The following is a 14,726-nucleotide window of genomic DNA, read 5'->3' as shown; positions in this document are numbered from 1 at the left end:
ACTTGCAAAAGTTGCAAATCTCTTGTCTGCAGTCTTTGCAAGACCTCCCCTTCTTTCTCAACACAGACTTTCTGTAACTGTCCAATCACAGACTTCCTAATGCAGCTCATTAAGAAGTCTTTGCAAGGCACGTGCTCTGGGCTATAATCCTACCTTTTTACTTTAGCCCCCATCTGAGCTAAACAACCACAAAGTAACAGCACCGGTTGTCTGACTGACAGACAGGGGGAGTGTGTCAGCCTCGACAACCAACCTAACCTTATAAACTAGCTAAATAAGGAGACAGAATAGACAAGCCATAAATTAAACAAGTCACAGCAACTAATACACAGTAAAAACAAAAAGTGTATAGGTAACTAGAAAAGTTACAACTGGAGTGGGCGGAGTAACTGGGTGGAGTGGCTTGAGTAACTGTTGTGTGGTTGGAGTGGGTGGAGTAACTGTGGAAAGGTTGGACTGGGCAGAGTAACTTTATGAAACATTGATTAGCTGTATTGTTGTCAAATTGTATGTTAATGTTTTTCTGTTACAGGTATAATGAATTGAACATGGAAATATATTTATTAAATGTGATGGTGCTCACTTTTGTGTTATCAAAACTGTAGGAATGACAGCAGTTTAGAGAATGTGTTTCATCTAGCAGCCTCTGTGTTCCGGAACACTCTGCTGGCTGTTCACACACCTAGGTTCCTATGGCAACTCACTCTACAGCAAGGGCAGAGAACAGCGGTTAAAAACAAACTGCTCCAAATTCCTCACTTCACTGGCGGTTGCCATCTTCAAACGGTCGTAAAAACTATAAATCCTACAGAGAAGAGATTTATTTTGTAAGAATCACAAGACCCAGACCTACATTTTGATACATAGTATGTCTCTGAAATATTAAAATTGAAGGCACAGTCGCAGTTTAGAAATTGACCTTCAAATTTGAGGTGACTAGAGTGGAGTTTCAATAAATGTCAATGGACGGCATGAGTTGCAAACAAATGGTTATATTGTGAAAACTATCAGGACTATGGCTAAGCCGTGTCCTGTGACAGCAGGGATAGCTGAACGTTTTGATATAAGATTTGTGTAGGTGGGCTTGAAAATGAGGGAGTGGTGGCAGTTTAGAAATCAGCTTTCGTCAGCTCCCACTCTAGTTTTGAACATTCTACCATTCATTCCTATGAGACCAATTTCGCCACAAATATAACGATATTTCGTGAACCATTCGGCAAAACGTTCCACAAAGTAATAGCAAACCGATTGGGAACAATCCGCATGTCTCAGTATAATACTGTCTATGTAGTGTAAAAACTGTAGGAGGAGTTAGGGTGGTAAATTTGGCTATAATAAGAATAATAATATATGCGAGATAATAGTAAGTGGTCTTGCCATGCAAGAACACTTAATAAAGTGAGAAATGCAAATGAGATGGGCAAAATGAGACCCATGAATAGTCTTCAGTTGTGATTGTTCATTATATTGACTTACTCACCCTTGTTTTATATGTACTGATTGACTCTATAGACACTGTTTAAGAAAGCCTGATTAGAGCCCACCCCAAGGATAGCTTAATTAATATTCATACCTAAACTGACTACCAGTAGGTATCTGGAAAGATAAGATAATTGTTTTTATTGTGGGGTGTAGGAGTAGGAGATACACTGTTTATACTTTATTTTAGTTACTTTATTTTGTTACAATGACAATTTTTCTGTTAAAAAAAAAGTATTCAAGGGGATTTAATATTGCTGCCAGGTAGAACTGAACCATTAATTTTAATGGGATGAATCCATTCAGTTTAATCACTTACATATAATCTGTCACTTCACACCCCATTCATTATGTTGTGCCCTTTAGATGTGTAATGCCATGAATTCTACTAACCTTCTCAATCACCTCATTCCTGCTCTGTAAACCTCTTGGCACTGACTGAAACGTGGCTCTCTTCTTCTGATACATGCCTTTTTTTCCCATGCCATGTTGTTGGCGTGGGATTTTGCTCTCCCTGTGTTGTCCCTTTCAACGTTTTCCCCATGGTTCTCTTCAATACTTTTTCAGCCCATGTTGCTGTTATCTACCATCCTCCTGACTCTCCTCTACTCTTCACTGATAATTTTCTGCTTGGTTTCCTTAGTTTCTCTTCTCCAAAATTCCTTCCCTCATCTTTTGTGGCTTCAATATTCCTATTAACCAATCTAACAACTTGATAGGTTTTAAATCTAGATTGTCTTAGATCTATTTCATCTTGGGCAATCAGATACCTAAGCTCACTTGATCTGCATCACTTATCTTCCTCTCTCCAGTCTCCACTATCTTCTCTGTCCCTCTTAAGATACCTCAGACTTTCTGTTTACTGTTCTTGGCATGGTTGCACCAATTAATGCTCACTTTTAGCACCACCCACACTTTCAGCAAGCTAACTAATTATCTCTGTACTGCAGAACATGGTAGTGAGAATCTCACTGCACACCTGACTTCTTAGATTACATATTCATGCTATGTTCCTATACTTCTGCTCCCTCCCTTGCCAAAGAAGAGTATTTTACCTCTTTGAAGTGTACCTGCTCTCATGCTCCCAAACATCGTTTTCATACCTTTAAATTCCTTCTCTGCCCCACTGCAACACATCTATTATCTAACACAACAGCAAAATATGAATGCAACCTCCCTTCTTTCCTCCTTTTCTCTAATCAGCTTTCGTACTGTTTCTTCTTCCATTCTTAACTTCTTTCCCCCTATGAACAAGAGGTCTTTAAACTTGTTCTATCCTCTCATCCCACCACCTGTCGTCTTCATACCATACCCTATCACCTTATCCAAACTCGTTCCCCTAGTCTTGTTCATCCTTAACACATATTTTTGTACTCTCTCTGTCTCTTAATTCTCCTTAACCTCTCTGCTGCTTTGATACTGTTGAACACTCTCCTCTTCTTCAAACCCTCCACAACCTTCCACTTCATGATACTGTGCTTTACTGAAATGTTATTCTATACTAAGTGCTTATTTAGTGTCTCTTTCTCTGGTGAAATCACACCTCATCACGACTGTCCATCTAACTTGGTGCTCCCCAAGATTCTGTTCTTAATCCTTTTTTATTCTTCATTTACACTGTCTCTCTTAATAACCTTATTGACTCTTTTGCATTTCAATACCATCTATATCTGAATGTACCTTTCCTGGTTAAATACTTTGTTATTATTATTATTATTATATGCTGATGATACTCAGCTTTACCTCTCCCATGCCATTCACAAAAGCCTCAATTCCATCTCTAACTAGATGTTTTCCAATTTTTAAAAACTCAATCTTTCTAAAACTAGACTCCTCATCTTTTCTCCATCAAATAGTCCATCTTCATCTATGTCCCTTTATGTCAATGGGACACCTATTACCCCAACCTCTCAAGCTTGCCACCTGTACACTTTTGGATCCAATTTAAACTACTAACACTGACCTACAAAGCTCTCAATAATTAGGGATTATTCTAGCCTCGGTGAGGGAATAATCTAAATTTTATTAAAGACAGGAGGCGAATATTTGCTTTACCTTCTTTACTGAAACCTCCAGCAGCAAAGAAACAGTTAACAGAACTTTTCAAAACAACCAATCAGAACAAAGCAACAGTAGTATAAAACCCCTAAGCAGGCTCTTCCACTTCCTCTTTCTTTGATGAGGTCGAGCAGGAGAGCAAGGAAACCAACGAATCCACCTTGTAGCAGACACATCCAGAGAAATAATCTTCAAGCCCAGAGAGAAAATAGATTACACTGCAAGAAAAAGGAAAACATCGTGAAAGTAAACTGTCAAGGCAAGATGTCATATCCATACAATATCACTTGCACATTATAATACCTGATGAATAAACAAAGTCTACAGATCTTATGAAGACCTAGTATCTAGTATGTACCTAAACTAAAAGGCATGGACGAAACATAATTACAACACAAACATGATGAATAAAAATGCACACAGACAATCACTAAATAATAGAAATAACCTTTATTATGTAAAACAATGCATTCACAAAACATAACAATATCCCCAATTAATTATAAGACCCAAATCCAGGGAGGGAACGTAAGAAAAGGGGGGGGAAATATTCGCCTCCTGTCTTTAATAAAATTTAGATTATTCCCTCACCGAGGCTAGAATAATCCCTAATTTTATGGCAGGACAGGAGGCTTCATATTTGCAATTTTAACGCCCAAATAGTAGAACCAGAAGCAATATGACATAGGACTGAAATGAAAGGAGAATGGAAAACCCATTCCCTAAACCAAGCAGCGTTGTATAGAAAATGCAGAAACAGATCAAAACGTCCGTACGCAGAACTCAACAGCTGTCCATGAGTAGACGGAGGAAAGAACCAGATCCTGGATCTACATGGTCGTGTACAACCTGTCAGAGCCGTGGCCTATCCGGAGAGTAGGGGTACAACACAGAGGACGAATAGAAATGAAATATGTCTGGAGCAGAAACCGATGTACTGAACGGCAAGAAGGAAGAAGACACTACGTCGATACCATGACGTCAGAACGTCATGAAATACAAGATGTACTGGGGAAAACCGTAAGCGGAAAAACTGGCGCAAGGCAAGTCCTTGTCATCAGGTCATTCCTCAAGGAAATGCAGAACACACGATACCACTAGACTTGAGGAATAGCAAGAGATAGGGCTCCTGTAAGGTATACTCCTCTTGGTAGACTGCAGACCACGAGATCCTTACCAATGCCAGAATCTTGCGAAAACGCACATGAGTCGTCCTCTAGCTGACATAGGACGTGAATGGCCCCATACGATCCTACCCTGAGAGGGCAACTCAGCCAGACAATGGGGACAGCCATAGGGACCCAAACATCTCTCCCGACACCAGTCATGGCAGGCTACCCCTGTGGATCCCACACAGGACCTGGAGACAGGTAGTCGTAGATTGCCTTCCCATGGCAAACTCCAGCAAAAGGGGAAAGCACGGAGGACTCCTCCAAAGTGGTGTGGCCAGGCGAAACGACACTCCCAGGAATTCGGTCTGATGCAAAGCCTGAAGTATCCTGGAAGTAAACAGAATGCGTATGCCCCGAAGGAGACCAAGCTTGGAAAACGCGTCCCTCGCCTTGCTGAGGGTCCGGCAGCCAGCTGGAGAACCGTTCCAGTATGGCAGTTCGTACCGAATTTAATCATGCCAGTAGTCGAAACCCCGGAGGGTGAGGCAACCAATCATTGGGGTCTCTCCATGGTCGGATGAAGCCGTCCGCCACATGAGTGTCTCGTCCCGCAGACATTGTCACAAATGACGAATACTTGTCCAGACGCTATAGATAGCGATCCTACGTGAGATCCGACTGCAGTCCAAAGTGGGCAACCAGTGATAAGTCCAGGCCGGAAGGTAGCGAGCAGTACCACTTCCCCTGGGAAAGCTGTAAACGTTGAACAAACCTGCAGGTAGTTCCATGCAGTTGGCGTGAAGAGGTTCCTCCTTTGAACTCCAGAGTCCAGGCCAAAGTTGGTTGGGGTCCGAAACTCCTAGGTAGGCCAGGTCCCCCTATGTCGGAGTAATCAATTAAGTTTTAGATGATCTTCATCCGAAGGTCACATGCTTCGGCTATACCAGGCCGAGGACCCGAGAAAGCGTCATGTTGGAGCGGCTGATAGTACCGAATCCTGGAGGTATGGCCTCGATGGCGAACAACAACTGGTCAATCGACCGGGTTGGGCCCCTAAGTGTGACCCGCAGGTTGCGGAGCATATTCCTGGCATTTTCCTTGAAGACAGACATCTTGGTCCTCGGGTGGCGGAGCATGCCTGGACCGAATATCCTATGAAAGACCAGAAACTGGGTTGACTGGGAGCGAGTCAGATTCAATATGTCTATGTTGATGGCAAATACATGTGGGTTTCTCTCATGTCCAGTTGAGGGAGAGAACCAATCATCCACGCCGAGCAGCTCTGAGGGAATGAGTGCCCTCCGTCTCAAAGTGTCCACAGGCGACATATGCATTGGGAGCATGTAGGATGGGGATGGGGCGGGAGTCCACTCCGCCGCACACTTCGCCCAGCATGGCAACTTCGGAATGGACGCCTCTTTGGTCATGCGCATTACTCCTGGAACGGTCCAAGATTCTGTAACCTTGATCCCCGTTTTGCGGCTCTCAGGGGTAGAAACCAACTAGGCGATACCTATAAGTCATATAGGTACATTCCAAAACGGAATTTAGTATTATTCGCTTTCCAAGCTGTAACGCGCCATTTGTCCCGAGGAAACATCTGTGTCCGCGTGTCATCGACATCCAGTGGTTAGTCCCGGATAGAGTGCAAACCCTGTATCAGGTGTCTGCGGGGACCTTTCCGGACTCCGTCATGAAGACTGATCCTCTAGATTAATCCATCCGTTAGCCAACGCGTACCAGGGGTGCTCGGTGTAGCGTCTAGGATGGCCGGTGGAGTGTCCCCTGTAGGGTACCGATGGTTTCTGGCAGTGAGGTCAGCGGGGTGGCATGAGGACAGGACAAGTGACCTTCTGGGCACAGGAGATTTGTCCTTTAGTCGTGATTGCATAACTGTCATAGAGATAACGCTGTTGGAGTGATACCTGGTGAGGCCGGCTTTCACCCAGCGTGCAAGAGGGGGTCACCCAACAAGCACAAGCATATTATGCAGTATAGGCCAGCAGGGGAGGGGGTCACCCTCAGTCTGAACATAATCGGACACTGTAGGTACAGTAGTGCCGTAGTGGTTGGCCTTCAGACGTGATTGCATAACTGCCATGGAGGTAACACTGTCTGAGTGATACCTGGTGCAGCCAGCTGGGGGTCACCCAGCGTGCAAGAGGGGGTCACCCAACAAGCACAAGCATACTATGTAGTATAGGCCAACAGAGGAGGGGGTCACCCTCAGTCTGAATATAATCGGACACTGGAGGTACAGTAGTGCCGTAGTGGTTGGCCTTCAGACGTGATTGCATAACGGCCATAGAGGTAACACTGTCTGAGTGATACCTGGTGCGGCCAGCTGGGGGTCACCCAGCGTGCAAGAGGGGGTCACCCAACAAGCACAAGCATACTATGCAGTATAGGCCAACAGAGGAGGGGGTCACCCTCAGTCTGAATATAATCGGACACTGGAGGTACAGTAGTGCCGTAGTGGTTGCCTTCAGACGTGATTGCATAACTGCCATATTGGTAACACTGTCTGAGTGATATTTGGTGCGGCCAGCTGGGGGTCACCCAGCGTGCAAGAGGGGGTCACCCAACAAGCACAAGCATACTATGCAGTATAGGCCAGCAGGGGAGGGGGTCACCCTCAGTCTGAACATAATCGGACACTGTAGGTACAGTAGTGCTGTAGTGGTTAGCCGTATAATAAAGTAGCCAGACATTGCCAGTCCAGCAGTGCAGACGGCAGGAGGGGGTCACCCTCATATAACCATAACCGGGCATTGCAGGTCCAGCAGGGCTGTAGGTAAGAGGGGTGGTATCATAGAGGTCTGTACACCCAGTAGTGTGGTCAGCGAGAGGGGGGGTCACTCTCATTACGGTTATGACAGGACTGTATGTGGGGTCGGTTAGCCCCCCTGAGGGGTAGAAGGGTCCATACAGCTAGAAGCTGATGCACAGCTACAGACCACACAGGCATAATAATAATAGGATACATTTGAAGTGTATGTATAGTGGAACATTTTAAGCCCCTTGCAGGAAGGGCAGCAAAACCTTGGCAGGGGAGCTAGGTGCTGAAAACAGACCATATAATGTTTGTTGAGAGAAAGGCTTGATTAGCATATATTACATGTGGCATAGTCTTGTTACACAATGATTTTTAAACAAAGATATTTATTTGAGCAGTAATACCCCTGTAAATCTAAGATTCTCCTTAGTAGCAAAAGGTGTGGCAAGTTTACTGCTAGGATAGAGAACCTAGTCACAGTGCAGCAGACATCATAGTAAGCTGCAGTGTGAGCTGTGAGAGTGCCTGGGACAGATCCTGCTATCCAGGATCTGTCACACACGCAGCATGTGAGACAGGCACAGTAAGTAGGGGGATAGCTGAAATATTGGGCTATCTCCCCTTGTATAGGGAGAGGGAAGGCTGGCCACATGGCCAGCAGGTAGCAGGGCAGCTCGATGGGTGAGACCGGGCTGTATGCGATGCATGGAGCCCATGCGGCTCCAACAAAATGGCCGCCGCGGCTCCAACAAAATGGCCGCCGCAGCACTGCCACGGTTGAAAAAGTTGTTCAGCAAGCAGCCAGGGGCCGCGGGGAGCAGGTGGGGAATAAGGGAGAAAGGGTATGGGCTACAGAGCCCAGCAGGGGGACCCAGGGAGGGGAAACAGAGTACAGGCAGAGTAAAAGCATTAAAGCAGGGACATCCAGTCCCCATGCAGCAGAGAGAGAAAACTGCATGCTACATAGCATGGAGTGGTATAGGAAATAACACAGAATAAACTGCCTAGCTAAACCCAGCATGAGACTGCCTAGCTAAACCCAGCATGAGACTGCCCAGCTAAACACAGCATGAGACTGCCCAGCTAAACACAGCATGAGACTGCCCAGCTAAACACAGCATGAGACTGCCCAGCTAAACACAGCATGAGACTGCCCAGCTAAACACAGCATGAGACTGCCTAGCTAAACACAGCATGAGACTGCCTAGCTAAACCCAGCATGAGACTGCCTAGCTAAACACAGCATGAGACTGCCTAGCTAAACACAGCATGAGACTGCCTAGCTAAACACAGCATGAGACTGCCTAGCTAAACACAGCATGAGACTGCCTAGCTGAAGCCAGCAAAAGACTGCCCAGCTAAACACAGCATGAGACTGCCTAGCTAAACACAGCATGAGACTGCCTAGCTAAACACAGCATGAGACTGCCCAGCTAAACACAGCATGAGACTGCCTAGCTAAACACAGCATGAGACTGCCTAGCTAAACCCAGCATGAGACTGCCTAGCTAAACACAGCATGAGACTGCCTAGCTAAACACAGCATGAGACTGCCTAGCTAAACACAGCATGAGACTGCCTAGCTGAAGCCAGCAAAAGACTGCCCAGCTAAACACAGCATGAGACTGCCTAGCTAAACACAGCATGAGACTGCCTAGCTAAACACAGCATGAGACTGCCTAGCTGAAGCCAGCAAAAGACTGCCTAGCTAAACACAGCAATAAACTGTTAAAATAAATTCAGCAAGAAGCCTGCCTAAATAAATGCAGCAATTAAGCTGCTAAAACAAACCTAGTAAATAGACTGATTAAATAGACTGTTCAAATAAGCAAGCAGCATGTAGGATAAAAAACAACCCAGAGCAGAGACAACTCTGAGTTGGTGAGTGCTCACCTGGAGGCAGCAGCAAAGAAAGAGGGAGTGGAAGAGCCTGCTTAGGGGTTTTATACTACTGTTGCTTTGTTCTGATTGGTTGTTTTGAAAAGTTCTGTTAACTGTTTCTTTGCTGCTGGAGGTTTCAGTAAAGAAGGTAAAGCAAATATGAAGCCTCCTGTCCTGCCATAAAATTCCACTTCTCACTACAATTACTCAACAAATTGGCTTCTTGTTTCCTTCCCTCTGTGAGTAGCCTTCTTCTATCATCTGCTCGTTCCTGCGTCACTTACTCTCATCTGCAGGATTTTTCAAGTTCTGCCCCATTAAGGAATTCCCTACCCCATGCCATCGGACTCTCCCCTAGACAGTCCTTTAGTAAATCACTGAAAACACATCTCTTTTAGAATGCTTACCATCTTCCTGAATGACTGATCTCTCATTATAATTGCCCTGCTTATTTCCCTCACCTCGCATCCATAGCCTAGATCCATAGCCTAGATAACTCTCTCCCTTCCCACTGTTCAGGCCTTCCAATTCGACTAGCCTATTTTGACACAGGCATCTTATCCATTAATCCCTCCTCACCTCTGACTTTCTTTTCTTCCTCTTGTTTTTCTTTACCCCTTCCTCATAGATTGCAAGCTTGTTTGAGGGGTATCTTTCACCCCTTGTGTCTTTTAAATATTTTGTTTGTCAATTACTTGATGTCAAATATCTCCATTCTATAAGCGCTATGCTAATAGTAATAATAATATACCTAAAAACTATATATATATATATATATATTATTTTGCTAGTACAGCAAATAGTCCTATCCAAGAGTAAATATGTAGAGATTAAACAAATCATCAAATATAGAAAAAATAACGCTAGCATGTTATTCGAACTGTTGAGATCACAAAATCAAAAAATTATGCTCAGGGCTCCAGACTTTACTATTGACAAATAGTATATAATTATATAATTATATAATAAGTCCCACGAAAGAAAACTATATTTGAAATATCTGATAAATACAGCAGGGAGACCAAAGAGAGACCAAACTTAGGAGAGGAAAAGAAGAAGCAGACACTTTTAAATTCTAAATAAATCATTAAGACAGTCTCATGGTCTTCTAGACTAGACTAACCTCAGGTAATATACTACAGAGTCTCATGCAATGTAAACTATAAACTTTAGAGCCTCTAGCTACCACTCAGAACTCTACAGTAATGTTTAGAATGTATGCATTTTAGAGTTTACCTGCATTGATGAAATATAACTTGTAGGTGCACCTCATACAATCAAGCTCCTGGCTTACCACATGCCAGTTATTTCAGTAATCGTAAGAACACTTGTGAGAAGCAGAGCACCAAGCATAAAGAGCTTCCTGCATGCGTGCTACTAAATGTCGATGGTTAGCAAGCATGGGGCGCTATCTACAGCAATAGAGATGCTAACAGTTTCTCTGTCAAAATATGTTTTTAATTATGTAATAAAAATGGGAAAATAAGATCTTTTGAATTCAAAGGGACACTATAGTCATCAGAACAACTACAGCTTATTGTATTTGTTCTAGTGAGTAGAATCATTACCTTCAGGCTTTTTGCTGTAAACACTGTCTTTTCAGAGAAAAAGCAATGTTTACATTACAGCCTAATTAAATAAAATAAAAGGGGTCCAGGCACTCCTTGGTTCACTATAGGCACTTGGTTCAATATAGGTGCCTATATTGAACCAATGAGTGTCTAGACCCCTTTTTTTTTATTTAATTGATCCTGGGAATCTGGTGTTTGGTTCCGGTACAGTAAGCACCCTGGCTCTGACAGATGGGAGTGAGTGCAGTTCCATACATTTTTTAAATACATTACAGCCTAGTGATGACTTCACTGGTCACTCCTCAGATGGCTACTAGAGGGGCTCCCTGGGGCAGTGCTGAATAGTGTGCAGAACTGCCATTCATTGTCTCCACCCTCTGCATGCAGACACTGAACTTTCCTCATAGAGATGCATTGATTCAATTAATCTCTATGAGGAGATGCTGCTTTGCCAGGGCTCTGTTTGACTTTTGCTGGCTCTGCCCCTAATCTGCCTCCTTGTCAGTCTCAGACAATCCTATGGGAAAGCATTGTGATTGGTTCATAGAATCACTTCTGATGATGTCATTCAAGCAGGCAGATCAGGGGCAGAGGCAGCAGCTGCAGACTTGAATATAAGTAAGATTTTACTATATTTAGGGAAGCAAGGAGGGTGAGGGGGGATTGATGGTTTTAACACCATGGGGTCTTGTTTGTCAGGTTTTCTTGGGGTCAAAAATACAACCAGCCATTCTCTCCAAATATTCAGATATGGCAGTGTTGTGGAGAGCTGTGGCGAGGGTTTCCATAAACAGAACCTTATATCCTCAGAGCTGGCCTTGGGTATTTGGCAACTGAGATAAATTTGTCTGTTAGAACCTATCCAAAATGTTTATATATATATATATATATATATATATATATATATAAAAAAAAAAAAAAAAAAATCTCAGAGCACAATAACCCAATACAACCCACTGTAATGGTTATGGTGCCAGGGGTGTCCTCCCACAGTAAGTGGTCAAACTGTTTTAGGGAAGTTTAGCAAATTTACCTGGTCTGCTAGGTGCCTGTTGCTGCCCACCCTGGAACCCAGAAGCTTCTTTGAAGAGCTTCAGTTAGCTTAACTGAGGTAAGCACTGACATCTAGAGCTTCAGCTGTGCACTCTGAGCCAATGAAAATGGCTGTGCAACTCTGAGTTTAGCTCAGTGCAGGCAGGGCCGGCGCGTCCATAAGGCGGCACAGGCGGCCGCCTTAGGGCGCACGGGCTCTGGGGGCGCAAAATTTCAGTGACCGGCAGGAGGGAAGCTCTCCCTCCTGCCAGCCACCATCTCGGCCCCCGGCGCGGCTGTGCTGTGCGGAGATCAGACGCGGCGAGGGAGCTCTAATCTCACCGCTCTGCTCCCTCGCGCGCTGTCTGCTGATACCGCGGGAGCCGAAATATGACGTCATATTCCGGCTCCCGCGGTATCAGCAGACAGCGTGCAAGGGAGCAGAGCGGTGAGATTAGAGCTCCCTCGCCGCGTCTGATCTCCGCACAGCACAGCCGCACGCCGCTCAGCAGGACCCCAGGGAAGGATGCATCATCCACACCAGCTCTCCAGGTAAGGAGGCTGGGTGGGAAATGTATATTTATTAAAATAATTAGTGAATGTATGTGATGTGTGTCTGTGAGTGTCTGTGTGTGTGTCTGTGATTGACAGTGTGTGTGTCTGTGAGTGTCTGTGTGTGTCTGTGAGTGTCTGTGTGTGTGTCTGTGAGTGACAGTGTGTGTGTCTGTGAGTGTCTGTGAGTGTCTATGTGTGTGTCTGTGAGTGACAGTGTGTGTGTCTGTGAGTGACAGTGTGTGTGTCTGTGAGTGACAGTGTGTGTGTCTGTGAGTGACAGTGTGTGTGTCTGTGAGTGTATTTGTGTGTGTCTGTGTGTGTGTCTGTGAGTGTCTGTGTCTGTGAGTGACAGTGTGTGTGTCTGTGAGTGTCTGTGTGTGTGTATGTGAGTGACCGTGTGTGTGTCTGTGAGTGTCTGTGTGTGTGTGTGTGTGTCTGTGAGTGACAGTGTGTGTGTCTGTGAGTGACAGTGTGTGTGTCTGTGAGTGTCTGTGTGTGTGTCTGTGAGTGACAGCGTGTGTGTCTGTGAGTGACAGCGTGTGCGTCTGTGAGTGACAGCGTGTGCGTCTGTGAGTGACAGCGTGTGCGTCTGTGAGTGACAGCGTGTGCGTCTGTGAGTGACAGCGTGTGCGTCTGTGAGTGACAGTGTGTGCGTCTGTGAGTGACAGCGTGTGCGTCTGTGAGTGACAGCGTGTGCGTCTGTGCGTGACAGTGTGTGCGTCTGTGAGTGACAGAGTGTGCGTCTGAGTGACTGCGTGCGTCTATGAGTGACAGCGTGTGTGAGTGAGTGCGTCTGTGTGTGTGCATGTGAGTTTAGGAGTGTGTCTGTCAGTGTATGATGAGTGTGTTTGTCAGTGTATGAGTGTGTGTCTGTCAAGTCAGTGAGAGTATGTTTGTCATTGAGTATGTGTGTGACTATCCGTGTGTCTGTCAATGAGTGTCAATGAGTCTGTGTCTGTCAGTGACGTCTGTGTGTTTGTCATTGAGCGTGTGACTGTCAGTGTGTACAGAGTGTAGCGGAGCAGAGCGCAGTACAGGAGCTTCTGTTTCCTGTACCTGGCCAGACTGACAGGAGGTGCTCACAGAGAGAGCACTCCCTGTCAGTTCGGCCGGGTACAGAAAACTGACGCTCCTTTAGGGGATCTGCTCCGCTAGGCAATGCAACAATAGAGGTAGAAGGCACACCAGGAAGGGGAGTGTAACCACTAATGGGGTGTGGGGTGCACCAAGGGACAGGGAGGGAATGGGAGAGAAACACCAAGAGACAGGGAAAAGAGGGGGGAGGGGAGAAGAACACTAAGGGGCATGAAGGGACCACTATTGGTCGGGGAGGGGAGCGGGGCTGGTTAAGAGGCACATAGGTGAAGATGTTTTTTGGGGGGGGGCGGAAAAATGCATCTTCGCCTATGTACCTAAAAATCCAAGCACCGGCCCTGAGTGCAGGATCGTCTACGTTCTGAATTCAGAAGAGGATGCATTGGATGCCCAGCAGACCCCAGATAGTTTGTCAAACCAATTTTAAACAGTTTTGACAACTTGGTGGCATGGCACCAGAACACTCCTGGCACTATAACCACTACAGCATGATGGAAGATTAGAGTGTTCCTTTAAGACCCAAAGTTAATGTAGCTTATTTTAGTGTTTAAATGGATTGTAATGGTGCAGCTCCCACACCCCAACTTCTTGTTTCCTAACTTCATTAAACTAGTCAAACCTCTAAGCAGTTATAAGGAATGATATAACAAAGACGTTTCTCTCGTCTGATTGGCTTCAGCCTTCTGCATGGTTGAATTGCCACTGTTGCACCCTGACAGCACCCCAGTACCTGCTTTTAACAGGGGCAGGAAAGCAACTCAAATTTTAAAATTGTTTTTCAATTCACTCCAATTTAATTCAAAACAAAATCCCAGTTTGCCACAATGTTAAGTGAATAAAACCAATCAGTTATTCACTAAACTGAAACGTGTAAGGCATTGACTAGGGAAATTAAAATTTTAAATCAAAAGAACTGAAAAATGAGGTGAAGATTCTATTCAGCTTTGTTATTTTGATTTGACATTAGAAATTCCTGATCAATTCCATACAATTAATGGATAACCCTGCATTTACTCGATACAATCTTTAACCCCTTGACGACCGATGACGGTTCAGGACCGTCATCGGAAACATCCCCTTGGGGACCGATGACGGTCCTGGACCATCATAAACGGTCTTGGGGTACTTAACTGATCGCCGTCGGTCCCCCGGCGGCGATCAGCACTC

This window comes from Pelobates fuscus, chromosome 4 (assembly GCF_036172605.1).
Source record: "Pelobates fuscus isolate aPelFus1 chromosome 4, aPelFus1.pri, whole genome shotgun sequence".
In the NCBI taxonomy this organism is placed as follows: Eukaryota; Metazoa; Chordata; class Amphibia; order Anura; family Pelobatidae; genus Pelobates; species Pelobates fuscus.
Note: the sequence above shows the minus strand (reverse complement) of the source record.